General features: G+C 43.5%; 1 protein-coding gene across 2 annotated transcripts in view; it reads left to right on the top strand.

Moving 5' to 3' along the window:
- Positions 1-4,532: 4,532 nt before the first annotated feature.
- NEK6 (NIMA related kinase 6) overlaps positions 4,533-20,317 on the top strand; it is a 157,280-nt gene continuing 141,495 nt past the window's right edge. Inside the window, exon 1 of one of the 2 annotated variants that reach the window (XM_038745818.1) lies at positions 4,533-4,619. The gene's annotated coding sequence lies outside the window, so the exon portion shown is untranslated. The remainder of the gene's footprint in view (positions 4,620-20,317) is intronic. The other variant, XM_038745817.1, reaches the window with a different exon arrangement.

Genomic DNA, 20,317 nt, shown 5'->3' with positions numbered 1-20,317 from the left:
GGCTTGGGAGTCAGAAGTTGTGAGTTCTAATCCCGGTACCGTCACTTGACTGCTATGTGACCTTGGGCAAGTCACTTCACTTTTCCAGGCCTCAGTTACCTCATCTGTAAAATGGGAATTGAGACTGTGAGCCCCATGTGGCACAGGGACTGCGTCCAACCTGATTCCCTTGTACCTACCCCAGCGCTTAGAACAGTGCTAGGCATGTAGTAAGCACTTAACAAATGCCATCATTATTCCCTTGTCTGGTAGGCCCTACTTGAATAGATTCCTCCATTTGTACCAAGGGAAGATGATTGATTATTAATTATTATTAGCGTTGCCTAGTGGAAAGAGCTCGGGCTTGGAAGTCAGAGGTCGTGGGTTCTAATTCGGACTCCACGATTTATCAGCTGTGTGACTTTGGGCAAGTCACTTCACTTCTCTGGGCCTCAGTTACCTCATCTGTAAAATGGGGATTAAGTCTGTGAGCCCCTTGTGGGACAACATGATTATCTGTATCTACCCCAATGGTTAGAACAGGGCTTGGCACATAGTAAGCACTTAATGAATACCATTATTATTACTACTGTTATTGCTCATTTTTATTTCTCGGATGAATCTGGCTTTTACCATAAGTACATTAGCCAAGAATTTCCTAATCATTTATGGTCGAGAGCGAAATCACCCTGTTGGCTGCATTCATTCATTCATTCAGTCGTATTTATTGAGCGCTTACTGTGTACAGAACACTGTACCAAGCTATTAGAAAGTACAATTCAGCAATAGAGGCACTCCCTGCCCACAACGGGCTCGAAGTCTAGAAGGGGGGAGACAGACATCAAAACAAGTAAACAGGCATCGGTAGCATCAGTATATATAAATAGAATTAGAGATATATATGCATCCTTAATATAAATAGAATTATAAATAATAATAATGATAGTATTTGTTAAGCGCTTACTATATGCCAAGCACCATTCTAAATGCTGAGCACTGTTCTAAGCGCTGAACACTATATGTACATATATACACAAGTGCTGTGTGGCGGGGAAAGGGGTAGAACAAAGGGAGTGAGTTTGGGCAATGGGGAGGGGAGGGGGAGCCCCCCGGGCTGAATTTCAACCCCCTCTACCTGGCTTCATCTCCCTCCAGCCCCCCTACCTCCCTTCTAGACTGTGAGCCCGTTGTTGGGGCAGGGATTATCTCTATTTGTTGCTGAATTATACTTTCCAAGCACTTAGTACAGTGCTCTGCACACAGAAAGTGCTCAATAAATAAGATTGAATAAATGAATGAATACTAATAATAATAATAATAATGACATTTATTAAGTGCTTACTATATGCAAAGCACTGTTCTAAGTGCAGGAGCACTGTTCTAAGCATTGGGCACTGTTCTAAGTGCTGGAAAAGGGGGGTTTAGTAGTCCAGGGATACAACTTTTAAGAAGTATCTTTATTAGTTTCGGTAACTTTCTATGGGAATGGTGGAGGGCAGCTGCAGTGCTTGGAACATAGTAAGCGCTTAACAAATACCATCATTGTTATTTATGATGGTGATGATGATGATGATAATAATTATTATTGTATTTGTTAAGCGCTTACTATGTGCCAAGCACTGTTCTAAGCGCTGGGGCAGATACAAGATAATCTGATTGTCCCATGTGGGGCCCACACTTTTAATCCCCATTTGACAGAGGAGGGAACTGAGACCCAGAGAACTGAAGTGTCTTCCTTAAAATCAGAGAGCAGATGAGCGGCGGAGCCAGGATTAGAACCCAGGTCCTCTGACTCCAGAGCCTGGGCTCTTGCCGCTATGGTTTTCTAGATTGTGAGCCCGTTGTTGGGTAGGGACCGTCTCTATCTGTTGTCGACTTGTCCTTCCCAAGCGCTTACTCCAGTGCTCTGCATACAGTAAGCGCTCAATGCTCAAGTGCTTAGTACAGTGCTCAAGCGCTTAGTCCGGTGCTCTGCACACAGTCAGCACTCAATAAATATGATTGAATGAATGAATGAATAAATACGATGGAATGAATGAATCTGTTGCCGACTTGTCCTTCCCAAGCACTTAGTAAAGTGTTCCGCACACAGTCAGCGTTCAATAAATATGAATGAACGGATGAAGCCACGCTGCTGCATGATGATGCCATCAATTCCGGCTCTGCCACTTGGCAGCTGTGTGACTTTGGGCAAGTCACTTAACTTCTCTGGGCCTCAGTTACCTCAACTGTCAAATGGGGATGAAGACTGTGAGCCCCCTGAGGGACAACCTGATCACCTTGTATACCCCCCCAGCGCTTAGAACAGTGCTTTGTACATAGTAAGCCCTTAACAAATACCATCATCATTATTATTAACTTCTCTGGGCCTCAGTTCCCTAATCTGTCAAACAGGGACGAAGACTGTGAGCCCCACAAGGGACAACCCGATCACCTTGTATCCCCCCCACAGCACTTAGAACAGTGCTTTGTACATAGTAAGTGCTTAACAAATACCATCATTATTATTATTAACTTCTCTGTGCCTCAGTTCCCTCATCTATCAAATGGGGATGAAGACTGTGAGCCCCACGAGGGACAACCCGATCACCTTGTATCCCCCCCAGTGCTTAGAACAGTGCTTTGTACATAGTAAGCACTTAACAAATACCATCATCATTATTATTAACTTCTCTGGGCCTCAGTTCCCTCATTTGTCAAAGGGGGATGAAGACTGTGAGCCCCACGAGGGACAACCTGATCACTTTGTATCCCCCCCAGCACTTAGAACAGTGCTTTGTACATAGTAAGTACTTAACAAATACCATCATTATTATTACTAACTTCTCTGGGACTCAGTTCCCTCATCTGTCAAACGGGGATGAAGACCGTGAGCCCCACGAGGGACAACCCGATCACCCTGTATCCCCCCCCCCACAGCGCTTAGAACAGTGCTTGCACATGGTAAGCACTTAACCCACTGTTGGGTAGGGACTGTCTCTATATGTTGCCAACTTGTACTTCCCAAGCGCTTAGTACAGTGCTCTGCACACAGTAAGCACTCAATACGATTGATTGATTGATTCTCTGGGCCTCAGTTCCCTCATCTGTCAAACGGGGATGAAGACCGTGAGCCCCACGAGGTACAACCCGATCACCCTGTATCCCCCCCGCCCCAGTGCTTAGAACAGTGCTTGGCACATGGTAAGCGCTTAACCCACTGTTGGGTAGGGACTGTCTCTATATGATAGAGAAGCAGCGTGGCTCAGTGGAAAGAGCACAGGCTTTGGAGTCAGAGGTCATGGGTTCAAATCCCAACTCCACCACATGTCTGCTGTGTGACCTTGAGCAAGTCACTTAACTTCTCTGAGCCTAAGTTACCTCATCTGTAAAATGGGGATTAAGACTGTGAGCCTCACGTGGGACAACTTGATCACCTCGTAACCTCCCCAGCGCTTAGAACAGTGCTTTACACATAGTAAGCGCTTAATAAATGCCATTATTATTATTATTATTACTATGTTTCCAACTTGTACTTTCCAAGCGCTTAGTCCAGTGCTCTGCGCACAGTAAGCGCTCAGTCAATACGATTGATTGATTGATTAACAAATGCCATCATCGTCACTTGTCAGCTGTGTGACTTTGGGCAAGTCATTTAACTCCTCTGGGCCTCAGTTGCCTCATCTGTAAAATGGGCATTAAGACTGTGAGCCTCACGTGGGACAACTTGATCACCTTGTAACCTCCACAGCGCTTAGAACAGCACATAGTAAGCGCTTAATAAATGCCATTATTATTATTATTACTATGTTGCCAACTTGTACTTTCCAAGCGCTTAGTCCACTGCTCTGCACACAGTAAGCTCTCAATCAATACGATTGATTGATTAACAAATGCCATCATCGTCACTTGTCAGCGGTGTGACTTTGGGCAAGTCATTTAACTCCTCTGGGCCTCAGTTACCTCATCTGTAAAATGGGGATTAAGACTGTGAGCCCCCAGTGGGACAATCGGATCACCTTGTAACCTCCCCGGCGCTTAGGACAGTGCTTTGGACGTAGTAAGTGCTTAATAAATGCCATTATTATTATTATTATTACTATGTTGCCAACTTGTACTTTCCAAGCGCTTAGTCCACTGCTCTGCGCACAGTAAGCGCTCAGTCAATACGACTGATTGATTAACAAATGCCATCATCGTCACTTGTCAGCTGTGTGACTTTGGGCAAGTCATTTAACTCCTCTGGGCCTCAGTTACCTCATCTGTAAAATGGGGATTAAGACTGTGAGCCCCCAGTGGGACAATCGGATCACCCTGTAACCTCCCCGGCGCTTAGGACAGTGCTCTGGACGTAGTAAGCGCTTAATAAATGCCGTTATTATTGTTATTATCGTCATCCACCCTGACGGCAAGAAGAGGGGGTGCGAAGGGAGGGAGACGGAGGCGCGCTCCCGGGAGGCCTGCGTGGCAGCCCGGGGAGGGGAGGGCGCGCGCGCGCGCGCGCGCGGCGGAGTCGGCGGGGCCGCGGGCGCGCGGACGTCTGTGCGTGCGCGCGCGCGCGGGCCCGCGCAACAGCGGCGGAGAAGTTGCTCCCGGGCCCGCGGGGAGCCGGCGGCGCCGCTCCGCCCGGTTCTTCCCCGCCTTTCCCGCTCCAGCAACCGGTAAGGGGCCCCCGAAAAAGTGGGGGGAAGGACCGGGGGAGCAGAAACGGGGTGCGGAGAGCGGGCAGCCCGCAAGGAGGGGGCGGGACGGCGCCATTCATAATAATAGTGATGGCATTTATTAAGCGCCTACTATGTGCAAAGCACTGTTCCAAGCGCTGGGGAGGTGACCAGGTGATCAAGGCGGGGGGGGGGGGGGGCTCACAGTCTTTATCCCCATTTTACAGACGAGGTCACTGAGGCACCGAGAAGTGATTTATTTATTTTACTTGTACATCATTTTATTTTGTGAGCATGTTTGGTTTTGTTTTTACTTGTACATATCTATTTTATTTGGTGAGTATGTTTGGTTTTGTGCTCTGTCCCCCCCTTCGAGACTGTGAGCCCGCTGTTGGGCAGGGACCGTCTCTGTGTGTTGCCAGCTTGGACTTCCCAAGCGCTTAGTGCGGTGCTCCGCACACAGTAAGCGCTCAGTAAATATCCCCCGTCTAGACTGTGAGCCCGCTGTTGGGTAGGGACCGTCTCTATGTGTTGCCAACTTGGACTGCCCAAGCGCTTAGTGCGGTGCTCTGCACACAGTAAGCGCTCAGTAAATATCCCCCTTCTAGACTGTGAGCCCACTGTTGGGTAGGGACTGTCCCTATGTGTTGCCAACTTGTACTTCCCAAGCGCTTAGTGCGGTGCTCTGCACACAGTAAGCGCTCAATGAATACGATTGATTGAAGTGAAGTGACTTGCCCAAAGTCACACAGCTGACAATTGGCGGAGCCGGGATACTCCTACTGCTAATAATGATGCCATTTATTAAGCGCTTGCTATGTACAAAACACTGTTCTAAGCGCTGGGGAGGCTACAGGGTGATCAGGGTGTCCCACGGGGGGCTCACAGTCTTTATCCCCATTTTACAGACGAGGTCACTGAGGCACTTAGAAGTGAAGTGACTTGCCCAAAGTCACATAGCTGACAATTGGCGGAGCCGGGATACTACTACTGCTAATAATGATGCCATTTATTAAGCGCTTGTTATGTGCAAAGCACTGTGCTAAGCGCTGGGGAGGTTGCAAGGTGATCAGGGTGTCCCACGGGGGGCTCACAGCCTTCATCCCCATTTTACAGACGAGGTCATTGAGGCACTTAGAAGTGAAGTGACTTGCCCAAAGTCACATAGCTGACAATTGGCGGAGCCGGGATACTACTACTGCTAATAATGATGCCATTTATTAAGCGCTTGTTATGTGCAAAGCACTGTTCTAAGCGCTGGGGAGGCTGCAAGGTGATCAGGGTGTCCCACGGGGGGCTCACAGTCTTCATCCCCATTTTACAGACGAGGTCATTGAGGCACAGAGAAGTGATTTATTTACTTGTACATATCTATTTCATTTTGTGAGCATGTTTGGTTTTGTTCTCTGTCTCCCCCTTCTAGACTGTGAGCCCGCTGTTGGGTAGGGACTGTCCCTATGTGTTGCCAACTTGTACTTCCCAAGCGCTTAGTACAGTGCTCTGTCCACAGTAAGTGCGCAATAAATACGATTGATTGATTAAAGTGACTTGCCCAAAGTCACACAGCTGACAATTGGCGGAGGCGGAATACTACTACTGCTAATAATGATGCCATTTATTAAGCGCTTGCTATGTGCAAAGCACTGTTCTAAGCGCTGGGGAGGCTGCAAGGTGATCAGGGTGTCCTACGGGGGGCTCACAGTCTTCATCCCCATTTTACAGACGAGGTCATTGAGGCACAGAGAAGTGATTTATTTATTTTACTTGTACATATTTCATTTTGTGAGTATGTTTGGTTTTGTTCTCTGTCTCCCCCTTCTAGACTGTGAGCCCGCTGTTGGGTAGGGACTGTCCCTATGTGTTGCCAACTTGTACTTCCCAAGCGCTTAGTGCAGTGCTCTGCACACAGTAAGTGCTCAATAAATACGATTGATTGAAGTGAAGTGACTTGCCCAAAGTCACACAGCTGACAATTGGCGAAGCCAGGATACTAGTACTGCTATCCAGCGCTTAGAACAGTGCTTTGCACATAGCGCTTAATAAATGCCATTATTATTATTAATAATAATGATGCCATTTATTAAGCGCTTGCTATGTGCAAAGCACTGTTCTAAGCGCTGGGGAGGTTGCAAAGTGATCAGGGTGTCCCACGGGGGGCTCACAGCCTTCATCCCCATTTTACAGACGAGGTCACTGAGGCCCAGAGAAGTGAAGTGACCTGCCCAAAGTTACACAGCTGACAACTGGCGGAGCCGGGATACTACTACTGCTAATAATGATGCCATTTATTAAGCGCTTGCTATGTGCAAAGCACTGTTCTAAGCGCTGGGGAGGTTGCAAGGTGATCAGGGTGTCCCACGGGGGGCTCACGGTCTTTATCCCCATTTTACAGATGAGGGAACTGAGGCACAGAGAAGTGAAGTGACTTACCCAAAGTCACACAGCTGACAATTGGCGGATCCGGGATAATAATAATAATAATAATGCCATTTATTAAGTGCTTACTATGTGCAAAGCACTGTTCTAAGCGCCGGGGAGGTTACAAGGTGATCAGGGTGTCCCACGGGGGGCTCACAGTCCTCATCCCCATTTTCCAGATGAGGTCACTGAGGCCCAGAGAAGTTGCCCAAAGTCACCCAGCTGACAAGTGGCGGAGGCGGGATTTGAACCCATGACCTCTGACTCCAAAGCCCGGGCCCTTCCCACCGAGCCACCTCGCTTTTCCTAGTTGGCGGCAACCGCCCCCAGCTCGGGGCAGGCGGGCAGCATCGCCCCGAGTTTCGTGCCATCCCCTTACTACCGGGAACCTTTCTGGTCCTGAACGCCAGCCTGCGTTTAAAATCACAAGGGGAGAGAGGAGCGTCCTGTCTCCCGCCCCGGGGGATCCATCCAGTTGTGTGTGCGTATGTGGGAAAGTGGGTTTGTGTGCCCGGGAAGTGCGAGGTGTGCCCAGAAGTTCCTGGGAACATGATTGTTGCGCTCTGCCCGGGCAAGAGCACTGTTTAGGGGGGTGATTCGGTGATGATGATGATAATGGCATTTATTAAGCGCTTACTATGTGCAAAGCATTGTTCTAAGCGCTGGGGGGATACAAGGTGATCAGGCTGTCCCACGGGGGGCTCACAGTCAATCCCCATTTTACAGATGAGGCAACTGAGGCCCAGAGAAGTTAAGTGACTTGCCCAAGGTCACACAGCTGACAAGTGGCAGAGCTGGGATTTGAACCCACGACCACTGACTCCAAAGCCTGTGCTCTTTCCACTGAGCCATGCTACCAATGCAAACAGTAGCCCGAGCTCCCCCCAACTCTGAGCCCGTTGTTGGGTAGGGACCGTCTGTATATACTGCCGACGTGACCTTCCCAAGTGCTTACTCCAGTGCTCTGCACAGTATTTAGTACAGTGCACGCAGTAAGCGCTCAATAAATACGAATGATTGAACCGGGCAGGGAGCGTGGCATAGTAGAAAGAGCACGGGCTTGGGAGTCAGAGCTCATGAGTCCTAATCCCAGCCCGGCCACTGATCAGCTGGTTGACTTTGGGACTTCTCTGGGCCTCAGTTCCCTCATCTGTAAAATGGGGATGAAGACTGTGAGCCCCGTGTGGGACAACGTGATTACCGTGTATCTACTCCAATGCTTAGAACAGTGCTTGGCACATAGTAAGCGCTTAACAAATGCCATCATTATTATTATTACCATCTATTATATTGCTGTCTTGTACCCTCCCAAGTGCTTAGTACAGTGCTCTGCACCCATTAAGCGCTCAGTCAATACCACTGACTGGTTATTGCTTTTGGCATTTGGCTTTTACTTAACAAATGCCATCATTATTATTATTACCATCTGTTATTGCTGTGTCATACCCTCACAAGCGCTCAGTACAGTGCTCTGCACCCAGTAAGCACTCAGTCAATACCACTGGTTATTACTTTTGGCATTTGGCTTTTGGCATAGTAAGCGCCACATTTGCCTTTCCCCTGGCTCATCTCCCAGGGTGGTTGCTGTTGGGCTCTGGGGCTAAAGAGTAAGTGGATCAAGGGGTTGGCTGGGACACAGTGTCCCTTTTCTTCACCCTAAATTGACCACAGGGTGGAAGGCTTCTGAAAGGAGATGATGGGAATTGATGCGGGACCCAAATTTTAAAAAGTGATTCCACCCCATTCATTCAATCGTATTTATTGAGCACTTACTGTGTGCAGAGCACTGTACTTTCAGGTGCCTCTAAAAGCTTGGTTTTATGGAGCTGTTTGCCCTGTTCTTACCGTCTTAAAATTCAGAATAAAAGTTTATGCTTATGTAAATTGAATATTTGTAGCATTTTACAGTTCATCATTTTCCAATATTTCCTGCCCAAAGTTTGATGTGTACCATTTGGATAAACACCAGCCTCAGAGAAAGTTCTCTAAATATTTATGGCCTGTTTGTTTTCTTTGCCTATCATGTTCTTGTAGGGGGAAAAAAAAAACACCCCACCCAACAACCTTATTTTAGAATACCAGTGTAAATAAGTAAACCTGATTAAACTTTTTGAAGCAATATTAGTGAGTTTTTTAGGTTTAGATACATTCTTGCTCTTTTGATTGCTAGGTTTGTTTTATAAAAACAAAAACATTTTCAATTGGATGTTTTTGTTTGCTTTGAAAACAAACTTGGTTTACTGTGAGAGAAAAATAGAAACTTAAATGGTATACCCCAACAGGCCATTGTGTATTAAAAACAAACTTAGTTTTCTGAAGGGTAAAAGAATAACTTGCTCTGTGTATGTAAAGGAAACAATGTTGTCCTAAATGGGAAGAGGATAATAGAACTTGAAAGCATCCAAGTAAATGTTTAATGCATTTCCAAGACCTTTTTTTAAAAGCCGTGCCCTCTGTGTACACAGAGTGAATACCCCTTTCCCTCATACCACACCATATCACACCCCTTTTCATTTTTCTCCCCTCCCCCAAATAAGATAGAAATATGGAGAGTATTAGAATGATTCATTTGCTGATGGAATTCCTCACTGGCACAGGTTTGGAAAGGTTCTTGCTTAATTTCTCAGAAAAAAGTCACGGGAGTTTGAAATGCTTTCTGTAAATTGTAAAACTGTGTAGGCTTTGGAAAGGACTAAAATATTTTGCATTGCAAAAGATGGGAAGAATATCTTCGAAGAGTTTTCTAGGCCAACATAAACCTCACTGGTAAACGTGGTCATTTTGAAGTCCTTTGGCTTTCAGATACCAGCGAACGGTCTTTAATGGGCAAGTAGTTGTGGAATCCTTAGGAATTAGGACTGGAATTATTTTGTTGTGACAGCAGGGTCAGATAATAATTATTTTTGTTGAGAGCTTACTGTGTGCCAGGCACTGTACTAAGCTCTGGGGTGGATACAAGCAAATCGGGATGGACACAGTCCCTGTCCCACATGGGGCTGCTTCATGGCTCCCAAGCAGGGTGATTAAGGTTTGTTCTTTCCCTGGAGCAGTAGTCCACTAAATCCATATGCCTGCCCTATCTCCCTTGGCCATTTCTGGTAGTGCTTTTAGGCTGCCCTACCCTGCCCAAAGGAGATGTAGGGAGGAGGAGAGATAGGGGTTTGCAGCCATGGTCATCTGCCAATCCAAAGGGTTCCCAGTTTGCTTTGGTCCCTGTTACCTCTGCCCATTTTGCTCAGGGTTTAAGATGACCTCGGGTATCGGGAGAAGAGGCAGTTCTTCCACACCTGCATACCATCAGCACTTATCAACACTATTACCCCTCCCACCAAGCGCTAGTCACTCAGTAAATACTGTTGATCCATTGTTAAAAAGAGGAGAAGGATAGTAGAACCACAAAAGCAAATAATCAACATAAGATTGTTTGAAAGTGTTGATTGTTCTGTGTTTGTTTAGGTTTTAGTAGAAATAATATTTACCAAGCACTTACTTTGCACAGGCAACTACCTTAAATGCTGGAAAAGAATGCGTAGGTGGCAGTTGGACATGGTCCCTGCCCCTGGGGGGGGCTTACAATCTAAAAATTTTAATAGCCATCTCTTATTCATTCATTCAATCGTATTTATTGAGTGCTTACTGTGTGCAGAGCACTGTACTAAGCGCTTGGGAAGTATAAGTTGACAACATAAAGAGAGTCCCTACCCAACAACAGGCTCACAGTCTAGAAATGTTCCTAGTCTAATTGAGCTAACCTGTGTGGCTGGCACCTTTTACCCAGACTCGAGTTTCAAATAATTTGCAGGTGACATGAGGGTTTGCAATAATGCCAAATCAGCAAACACTATGAGAGCCTGCAGGGTTCTTCTTTTTTCCTTTTAAAGTGCCACTGATCTGTTTCATAAATTAGAAATCAACTATCTAAATGACTGGAGAAAAGAAATATTTCCTAACCAAGGTCAGATTAAATGAGGAAGTCAGCAGACAGATCAGAGAGGAAGCAGGCCCATTAGATGGACTGTATGAATAAACAAACATTAAATTATACGAGGAAATGCAGTAGGCCTGATCACAGGCTCTAAGAAGGATTGATGTTCTGGGCACGTGCCTTAGGCAGAAATTTTAAATAAAGTAATGATCATTTGATTTTCTGCATGGTGTTTGCCACTCAACATCTCTGTATGCTCCCCTTTCTGGATATGGGAAAGATATTTATTTACCTGGAATATTTTGAGAATTAATGGATTTTTATAAATTGCTTTGAGAGCTACACTTTTCAGATAGGAAACCATAGCATAAATCAGGCAAAGTAAAATTTGGCTTAAGGGGATAGACTAGGCTTTTTCTGGTTTGTGAGATTTGAAGATAAAAATAACTTTTACTGTTAGGTATTTTTATTCTAACTTTATAATAAAAGAAGAGATGGCACATGTATGACACTGAACCTTTGTCACTATAACTGATAATGAGCAAGTTGATCCTTGTGAGTCAAGAGAATTTTGGGAGTGACTCCTGGCTGGTTTGTGTTATCTGGGGAGGAAGGAAGGGAGGGAGAAAGAGAGAGAGAGATTGCTTTTAACTAAGTTTAGCAGAGGGTGCCTTAGTTTTATTGTTGAGAGAGGGTTAACTATTTAGGAAAACTCACCTGAACCATAGGCATTTGGATGTTTCTCCTCTTGTTGGTATTAGAGAATGAGAAGACATCCTTCTTGGAAAAAAATTTGTAAAAAAGCAGATGACATCACCCATTCCTGTCTGAAGTTGGTGACGTAAATGCATCGTATTATTTGGCTGCATCTGAATTAAGTAGTGTTATTGTGCCTGCCTGTCAAACAGATTAGCTGAGGTTATATGATCCAGTCAACCATTAGTGTAATTTCCTGTGACATTAAATTTGGAAAAATGAACTTGGCATATGATCTAATGATTTGACATTTGTCTTTTTAAGAAGACTTTTTTTTTTTTAACCCATACACGTTTTAGCCTGTGAGGTTTCCTTGGATTTCGCTATTTTTCACAAACAATTTCTATACTCTAGCCTAATTGTAAAGGCACAGACTCTCTCATCAGAATAATGTCGACAGACTAGCACTCTTCAGGAGAAAGGATGAAGCATCTGGAAATCAATTGTGAGGGTTTTAGTTTACTGGTGAATTGGATTTATGAAATCAGCTCCAAACTCTGTGATATGCATAGAGAAATTGATGTATTTTAAAGTTGTTTTTTAAAATTCTGTCTACTATGGACAAAGATCTGATTGAGAAAAGATGGGTTTTATATTGGGGTTTACAGAATATGTATAGATTTTTAACAGATGCCTTTTTTTCCAGCCTCTAAAAAGTTTGAACTGTTATAAGAACTCTACAAGTGGTGTAGGTTTTGTGTTTAGGGGTGGTGTGTCGTTTGGGGAAAGAGCATGGGCTTGGGAGTCAGAGGATCTGGGTTCTAATTCCTCTATGCCACTTGCCTGCTATGTGACCTTGGGCTAGTCACGTAACTTCTGTGTGCCCCAATTACCACATCTGTAAAATGGGAATTAAGATGTGGGGCAACCTGATTACCTTGAATTTACCCCAGTGCTTAGAACAGTGCTTGGCACATAGTAAACACTTAGCAGATACCATTATTATTAACTTCTGTATGCCTCAGTTTCCTCATCTTTAGAATGGGAATTCTATACCTGTTCTCCCCGCTACAGAGACAGTGAGCCCATGTTGGGTAGAGATTGTGTCCAAATTGATTAACTTGAGCTTAGGCAGTGTTTGACACAAAATAAGTGCTTAACAAATACCATTATTATTATTTTCTGTTTTGTCTTTACCATGGATAATAGGGTAAGAGATGATTTCTTAAGGTAACCTGAGCTGAAGTTGTTTAGGGCTCTTGAATGGATTCCCTTCAGCTGTTTGAACTGTACTCAGAAATAATCAGGTAGGCAATGCAGACTGATGGAGCATAGGTCTCCAAATTCACTGAGCATCTACTTCCACATGTTGAACAGCAAAGTGACATAGTGTTCCCTGTGGAACTCCACAGGGAAGAGCCTTCAGGGTGGTTGAGAAGTTCCTTATCATCACTGACTGCAACCAGCTTATAAGAAGTGAACTGGAACACTGATGAGCCGTCTTGTTCATTCATGTCAGACCAGTATAAAAATCAGCAGAACTAACAGTTACCAGAATTTATTTCCAGTGTTCCCTAAGGTATCTGGTATCTGGGTACATTTTTAAACTTAAAGTCAGACTCATTGGAAAAAAAATCACATGAACAGTTGGTGGTGCTGTCTTTGTTCTATGGGCCAAGACTAGATTTAAAGTTGACCCAGAATTCTCATTTTGCCCAGTTGCCACTTAGAGCTTTTTGTCCATTCTCCCTCAGTTGCCTCCCTAAAATAGAGAGGCTCGAGTTTGCAGTTGCATGGCCCGGTGGATAGAGCATGGGCCTGGAAGTCAGAGGACCTGGGTTCTAATCCTGCCTCTACCACTTATCTGCTGTGTGACCTTGGACAAGTCTCTTAACTTCTCTGTGACTTGGTTACCTCAAAACGGAGGTTAAGCTGTGAGCCCCGTGTGGTAATAATTATATTAATTGTGGCATTTAAGCACTTACTCTGTCAAGCACTGTACTAAACGCTGGGGTAGATACATGATAATAGGTCCCACATGGGGCTCACAGGGAGAGCAGGAGGGAACAGGAATTGTCAGGCCAGACCATTTTGCAGATGAGGGAACTGAGGCACAGAGAAGTTAAGTGACTTGCCAAAGGTCACAAAGCAGACAAGTGGGGAAGTGGGGACTCAAACCCAGGTCCTCTGACTTCCAGGCCAGTGCTCTTTCCACCAATAATAAGTGTGGAATTTGTTAGGTGCTTACCATGTGCCAGGCACTGTACTAAGCGCTGGGGTGGATACAAGAAAATTGGGTTGAACACCGTCCCTTGTCCCACAAGGGGCTCACTGTCTCGATCCCCATTTTACAGGTGAGGTAGCAGAGGCACAGAGAAGTTAAGTGACTTGCCCAAGGTCACACAGCAGAGAAGTGGTGGAGTCAGGATTAGAACCCATGATCTTATGACTCCTAGTTCCGTGCTGTATTCACTAGGCCATGCTTCTTCTCTCAACCTGATTAGCTTGAGAAGCAGCGTGGCTCAGAGGAAAGAGCCCGGGCTTTGGAGTTAGAGGTCATGCGTTCAAATTCTGCCTCCACCACTTGTCAGCTGTGTGATTTCATCAAGTCACTTAACTTCTCTGGGCCTCAGTTACCTCATCTGTAAAATGGGGATTAAGACTGTGAGCCCCTTGTAGGACAACCTGATCACCTTGTAACCTCCCCAGCGCTTAGAACAGTGCTTTGCACATAGTAAGCACTTAATAAATGCCATCATTATTATTATTAGCTTGTAGCTACCCCAGCACTTAGTACAGTGCCTGATACATATTAAGCACTTAAATTCCATTAATTAAAAAAGAGAGAAGAAAAAAAAGCTGCCCATTAAAGGGCAGAATGACAGACCAGAATGTAAGAATCTGGACATTTTAAGGTGTAGAAGTACACTATTTTACAAGAAAAGGCCACTAGGTGATCTTTTTATTTTGTCAATGAATGTGCAGTTAGAATCTTCTTTGGCATTCTGTAGCAGTATTTTATAAAGCAAGGCAGCTGTTTTGTTAATTATTTATATAATGTTTGCCTTAGTTGGGTGTTCCTTTAAGTTTCTGGGATAGAGGTTGCAGCCCTAAACAGCTGCCTGTCAGATGGGGAAAGCAAGAAGTTGTCTTATTGCTGTGATGCTCCAAAGCTAGTGGATAATCAGTGAGGAAATAATGCCAACCACTTTTTCCCCACAGAAGTATTCATATAAATTGTGAAAAATTAAGCACCAGTGGATCATGGGCTTCAATCTCAACTCCACCACTTGTCTGTTGTGTGACCTTGGGCAAGTCACTTAACTTTGCGGGTCTCAGTTACCTCATCTGAAAAATGGGGCTTGAGACTGTGAGCCCCACACGGTACAGGTACTGTGTCCAACCTGATTTGCTTGTATCTACCCCAGCACTTAGTACGGTGCCTGGAACATAGTAAGTGCTTAACAAATACCACTATTATTATAATCAAATCATTTTCTTTTAATCATTTTTGGTCTTGTTTGTTTTTCTTAAATGAGCAAATCCACCTCCAAACATTAATGTACTTAGGGTGCATTGTATCCATTTGGCTTTCCATGAAAATCAGCTTGATTCATAAGCACCACACTTATTTATAGGACTTTGTATCATATGTTTTCAAAGTTCTTAATTATTTGAAGCTAGAACATTCTGCTTCCCAAGGCAGAATTTTGTAATTCAACTATAAGTGGAAAAAAAAAGTTGATAGAAAAATGTGACAGTAGTTTGATTTTAGTGCACTGCCCAAGTGTGCTTGCAGAAATAATTTAAAGGAATAACAATTGCACTGCCTACCAATTGTAGTAGTCAGAGTGCAGGGACCTCCTGTGATTACTTAAATTTTCTTCTTGACTGAGTATGTGTGTGTGTGTGTGTTTGTATCTCTCTCTCTCCCTCTCTCTGCATATATATATGTATATATATATATATATACATTATATATATACTTATATATATATATATGCATGCCTATATAAATCTTGTGGTCTTTCGCTTTTGAAGATGGTCCTATCCATACGTGCACGTTTGGCTGAAGAAACCCATGTGTGCTTTATTTGCACTTAGGTCTTTGCTGTGTTAATAGGTTTGTTTCATAAAGGGCCTATCCCTGTTTTCGAATCTGCCTCATGACATTTGAGTCTTTACTGAGTCTTTGCTCAAGTATGGCTTTTTGAGTTGATGTATTCAGTCATGTTTCTTTTGATTTGGGCCAAGACAGAGATTATGCGTGTATCCTTTCTTGGCCTGTATTTCTGAAGGGTTGTTATCTGGGAGAATCCTAGGGAAACCAGACTTTAATCTTTCTCTGCTGGACTTGACCTAGGTTGGAAATGGAATTCAGATTCCAAAGGAAGAGATGTGAGTCTAGCTTGTTCACACTTTCAGTTTCAATTCTGCCTTTTGCACTGCTCAGCATTTTGAGACAGAATGTGAGATCTCATGAGTTGCTAAACACATAAATATTTTATATCTTAATATTTTGAAAATGAGGCTGATACCCAACTGCTCTAATTTGGTGCTATAGATCATATGTTATAATAATCTGATGACATGTTGTTTAAATATTTATGAACTAATGCTACATGACAATAGGAAAAAGTCTATAAAAATAGTTGTGCCAGATGCTTGAAGAACTGAACACAACTCAGTACCCTGAGATGCCTAACATGATGACAGCATTCCTGATGTCAGGTTAAAAGACGTGTAGCCTCTGTATGCTGATAGAGAGTCTGTGCTTTGAACAGTTAAGAGCAAATGAGCATCCCAGCTTCCCTAAAGGATATCTATTGCCAACCTGTACTTCCCAAGCGCTTAGTGCAGTGCTCTGCACACAGTAAGTGCTCAATAAATACAATTGAATGAATATCTGCAGGATCACATTTGGATAAAGTCGAACTCGTGTTATAACCTAGCATAAAATGATGCGTTGACTTTGCTGTGGGTTGAGTCTATAGGGTTTCTATTTGCCTTTACGCTCCTCAGTATGATTAGACTTAAGAGATGATGAGAAGGTTTACTACTCTTTTGGTTTTATTCTTTGAGGGTTAGTTTGCTAGTGATTTGCATGGATTGCACTGTTTCTAAATGAATCACAGATCATCTGTTTTCAGGCCTGATTGTTACATTTTTGTTTATAGTTGGCCAAAAAAAAAAAAAAGGAGGGGGGAGATGTTAAAGTTTGGCTGGGTCTGATGTAGAATTCCCCTACTGAAGCTCTGGCATTCCAGTATTCATTCATTCTATCAATCGTATTTATTCAGCACTTATTGTGTGCAGAGCACCGTATTAAGCACATGGGAGAGCACAGTATAGCAATAAACTGACATTCCCTGCCCTCAACGAGCATACAGTCTAAAGTACAACCTGATTTGCTTGTATCCACACCAGCGTTTAGTACAGTGCCTGGCACATAGTAAGTGCTTAAATAATAATAATAATGATGGTATTTGTTAAGTGCTTACTATGTGCCAAGAACTGTTCTAAGCACTGGGGTAGATCCTAGGTTATCAGGTTGTCCCACGTGGGGCTCACAGTCTTCCTCCCCATTTTACAAATGAGGTAACTGAGACACAGAGAAGTTAAGTGACTTCCCCAAAGTCACACAGCTGACAAGTGGCAGAGCTGGGATTAGAACCCACATCCTCTGACTCCCCAGCCTGTGCTCTTTCCACTAAGCCACGCTGCTTTATTAATCATTATCATTAGTGGATGCGAAGAAAGATCCATTTCTGCGTGCCCCCACACATCCGAACTTCCCAATAAATTCCAACATTTCCTCCTCTTCAACCTCCATCCCACTGCCATAGTAGCAAAGATGCGGCACATTTTGTTCCTACTCTGGAAGTAGAGACTGTGTTCCTTTTTTATACTAGAGAATTATGGAGAAAATATAGCACTGGTAGACAAACTATGCTGTATAGAACCATTCTATAAAATGCTTTTCAGGTAAGTAATGCTTGCCATTTCACTCATTGGGATTTCCTCTTATGCTGTGAGCACAAGCCTGGGAGTCGGAGGACCCAAGTTCTAGTCCTCGCTCCACCACCTGTCTGCTGTGTGACCCTGGGCAAGTCACTTAACTTTTCTGAGCATCATTTACCTCATCTGTAAAATGGAGATTAAGGTTTGTGAGCCCCATGTGGGACATGAACTCTGTCCATCCTGCTTATCTTGTATCTCCCCTATGCTTAGTACAGTTCCTGTCATGTAGTAAGAGTTTAACAAATACCGTAAAACAAACTAAAAAACCCCACTATGTAGCTTCTGAACAATAAGCAGGGTTTCCTTTCAGACTTTGGAAATAACTTTCCCCACTTGTGTCCTCAGTCTTTAATTATAAATGTCCTAGAGTTCAAATCCTAGCCATTTTTGTCCAGTGTGTTCTCAAGTTACAAGGGTCAAAACCAGTTGATTAGGTCGGTGGTCTAATGGCCCCTAGAATGAATCCTAAACAGGTGCTATTTCATTCTCAGTCGAAGTGTACATAAGCTTTGGATTTCACAAACACACTCACACTCTCTTCAGTGACTTACATTGCTCAGACCTTGAACTTGAAAAAGCCCATTTGATACTAGTCAAGGGCTGACTGTTGTCCTGTTGAGAATGCATCTTGGTCTTGAAATGGAGTTTAGAAGCTCATGTTGACAAGAAAAGTGGGTGCTAGAGGGTTGGAGGGTGGACATCTTGGACAGCTATTATTTGTAGGCCCGTGTGTCAGTGAGAAAAGTACAGTTTAGGGGACGGGAACCAAAGCTATCTCTCCCTAGGTTGCTGCCTGTTAGTTCCTGTCTCTGAGTCAGCAGGCTGCTCTTGGCACAGGATGTGTTGGGTGACTCAGGTTCCTATTTTTCCCCTTTCTTTTGAGCCAGCCAACTGTCGTCCTTCTTCCCAGAGAAAGACCGAGCTGGAGCTTAACTAAAAATTTGTGGACTGAAGAATCGGAGCAAGTGGTGGGCTTATGGCACAAAGTTGCCTTGATTGCATGCTGAAATTTGTCATGCTTGCTTTTCAGGTTTCAACTAAAAAATGGAGCAAGACCCCACAATTAAAAGAATTGGGTCAGCTTTAGCTTAAAGCTTCTAGTGCATGAAGTCTTGTCTTTTGGAATAGTTCATGTATTCCAGAGTCACTGCTCTTCAGTCCATGTGAGGACGTGCTTCTTGGGTGTGTGTTAAAAGTCATTTCTCTTATTGTTGTTATTTAGAGGATCATTTGTAAGCTTCTTCCTTCACAGGTCAGTTGTTCAATTTGGTAATATGTTTCGACAGGTAAAACCAGTACTATTAGAAAAAGTCAACATTGGATTTCCCTATTTTTCCCCCCAATGATTCTGAATGAATTAGGGAAAACCATTTCTGCTTTGAACTTAGGAAGTCAATTTTTGTTTTGGATTTTTAGGACTTAAGGAAGTATTTGGCCCTTCTGTGAATTAAAAGAAGTGAATTCAGGAAGGTTTTGGTCATTTACTTTTAGAGATGGAAAACAGAGATCATGTCCACGCTCATATTTATGATGAATTCTATTCAGAATTTTAGCTAATTTCACAACAGGAAAGGGAATTCACAATTTGTTAAACTTTTTTAAAATTCAGATACACTTCGTGTGTGTGTGTGTGTGTGTGTGTGTGTGTGTGTGTGTCTGTGATTTGGGGAGAAAAAAGAAACTGAGTCAGATAAGGTTATTTTAAAAAGTCACCATAAGGCCATGTGATCATATGTGGGAGTGTTAGAATTTTATCATGTCTGGAATGGAAAAGACTTTTTTTTAGAGTTGTCCTGACCGACTGTTGTCAAACAATTCTTTTTAAAAAAAAAGTTCCGTAGTCACAAATGGTTATACAGTACTTAGGCACATCTATTAAAAACAGGAGACAGAGCAGCTGAGTTCTCTAGTACTGAGCTACATTTCTTAGCTATCTGCTGTGTTGAAGTGTAATCTTTGGGGTTTTCTTTTCTTTTAGGCTCTTCTGTTGTATATTTGTAAAATGAAGCTTCTGCTAGCAAAAGCAGGTTTTAGCAACAGCTACGACTCTTAGAGGATCTAATAAGTCCCCTAAGGAGCCTGTGTTCTAGTTACACTTTTCTTTCTCCCCCTTGGTTCCCCCAGAGGAAAATTGTGATTCCTTCTTGTGGAGAAAAGCAGCTTTCATAACACTTGGGGTACTGTATACCATAGATCTTGCTTCTTATTAATGGAATTATAGCTATAACTTCTCAAAGACAAAATTAGCCCTTTGGAATTGCCTGTGAGGGGAAAGCAGGCCATTTGCTGAATAGTTTTGTCTCCAGAAACTTTTAAAATGTACAATTGCTTAAATATTGCAGAGTGTAGAAATGATGAAAAAATAAAAAGAATTTTGAGACTTTAGATGAGCTGAAGCTTTGGCATTTGCTGCCTCTGCTTCTGTGTGACTTCTACTTCCAAGATATTGGCGCTGGTATATTTTCTCACCCTCCTACCCCCAGCTTTCCCACTGCTTCTCCCCATCCAATTTAGCTTGAGCCCAAACAGTCATCATATTCCTGGAGTCTGCATAGAATGCCTCTTTTAAGTGATCAAAGCCTTTTTACTCCAATTAAAAGCAAGATGGTTTTCTGGGAAGGACATGTTAATTGCCACT

The sequence above is a fragment of the Tachyglossus aculeatus genome, chromosome 4, assembly GCF_015852505.1.
Source record: "Tachyglossus aculeatus isolate mTacAcu1 chromosome 4, mTacAcu1.pri, whole genome shotgun sequence".
Taxonomy (NCBI): Eukaryota; Metazoa; Chordata; class Mammalia; order Monotremata; family Tachyglossidae; genus Tachyglossus; species Tachyglossus aculeatus.
Note: the sequence above shows the minus strand (reverse complement) of the source record. Positions and strands in the feature narration are given on the sequence as shown.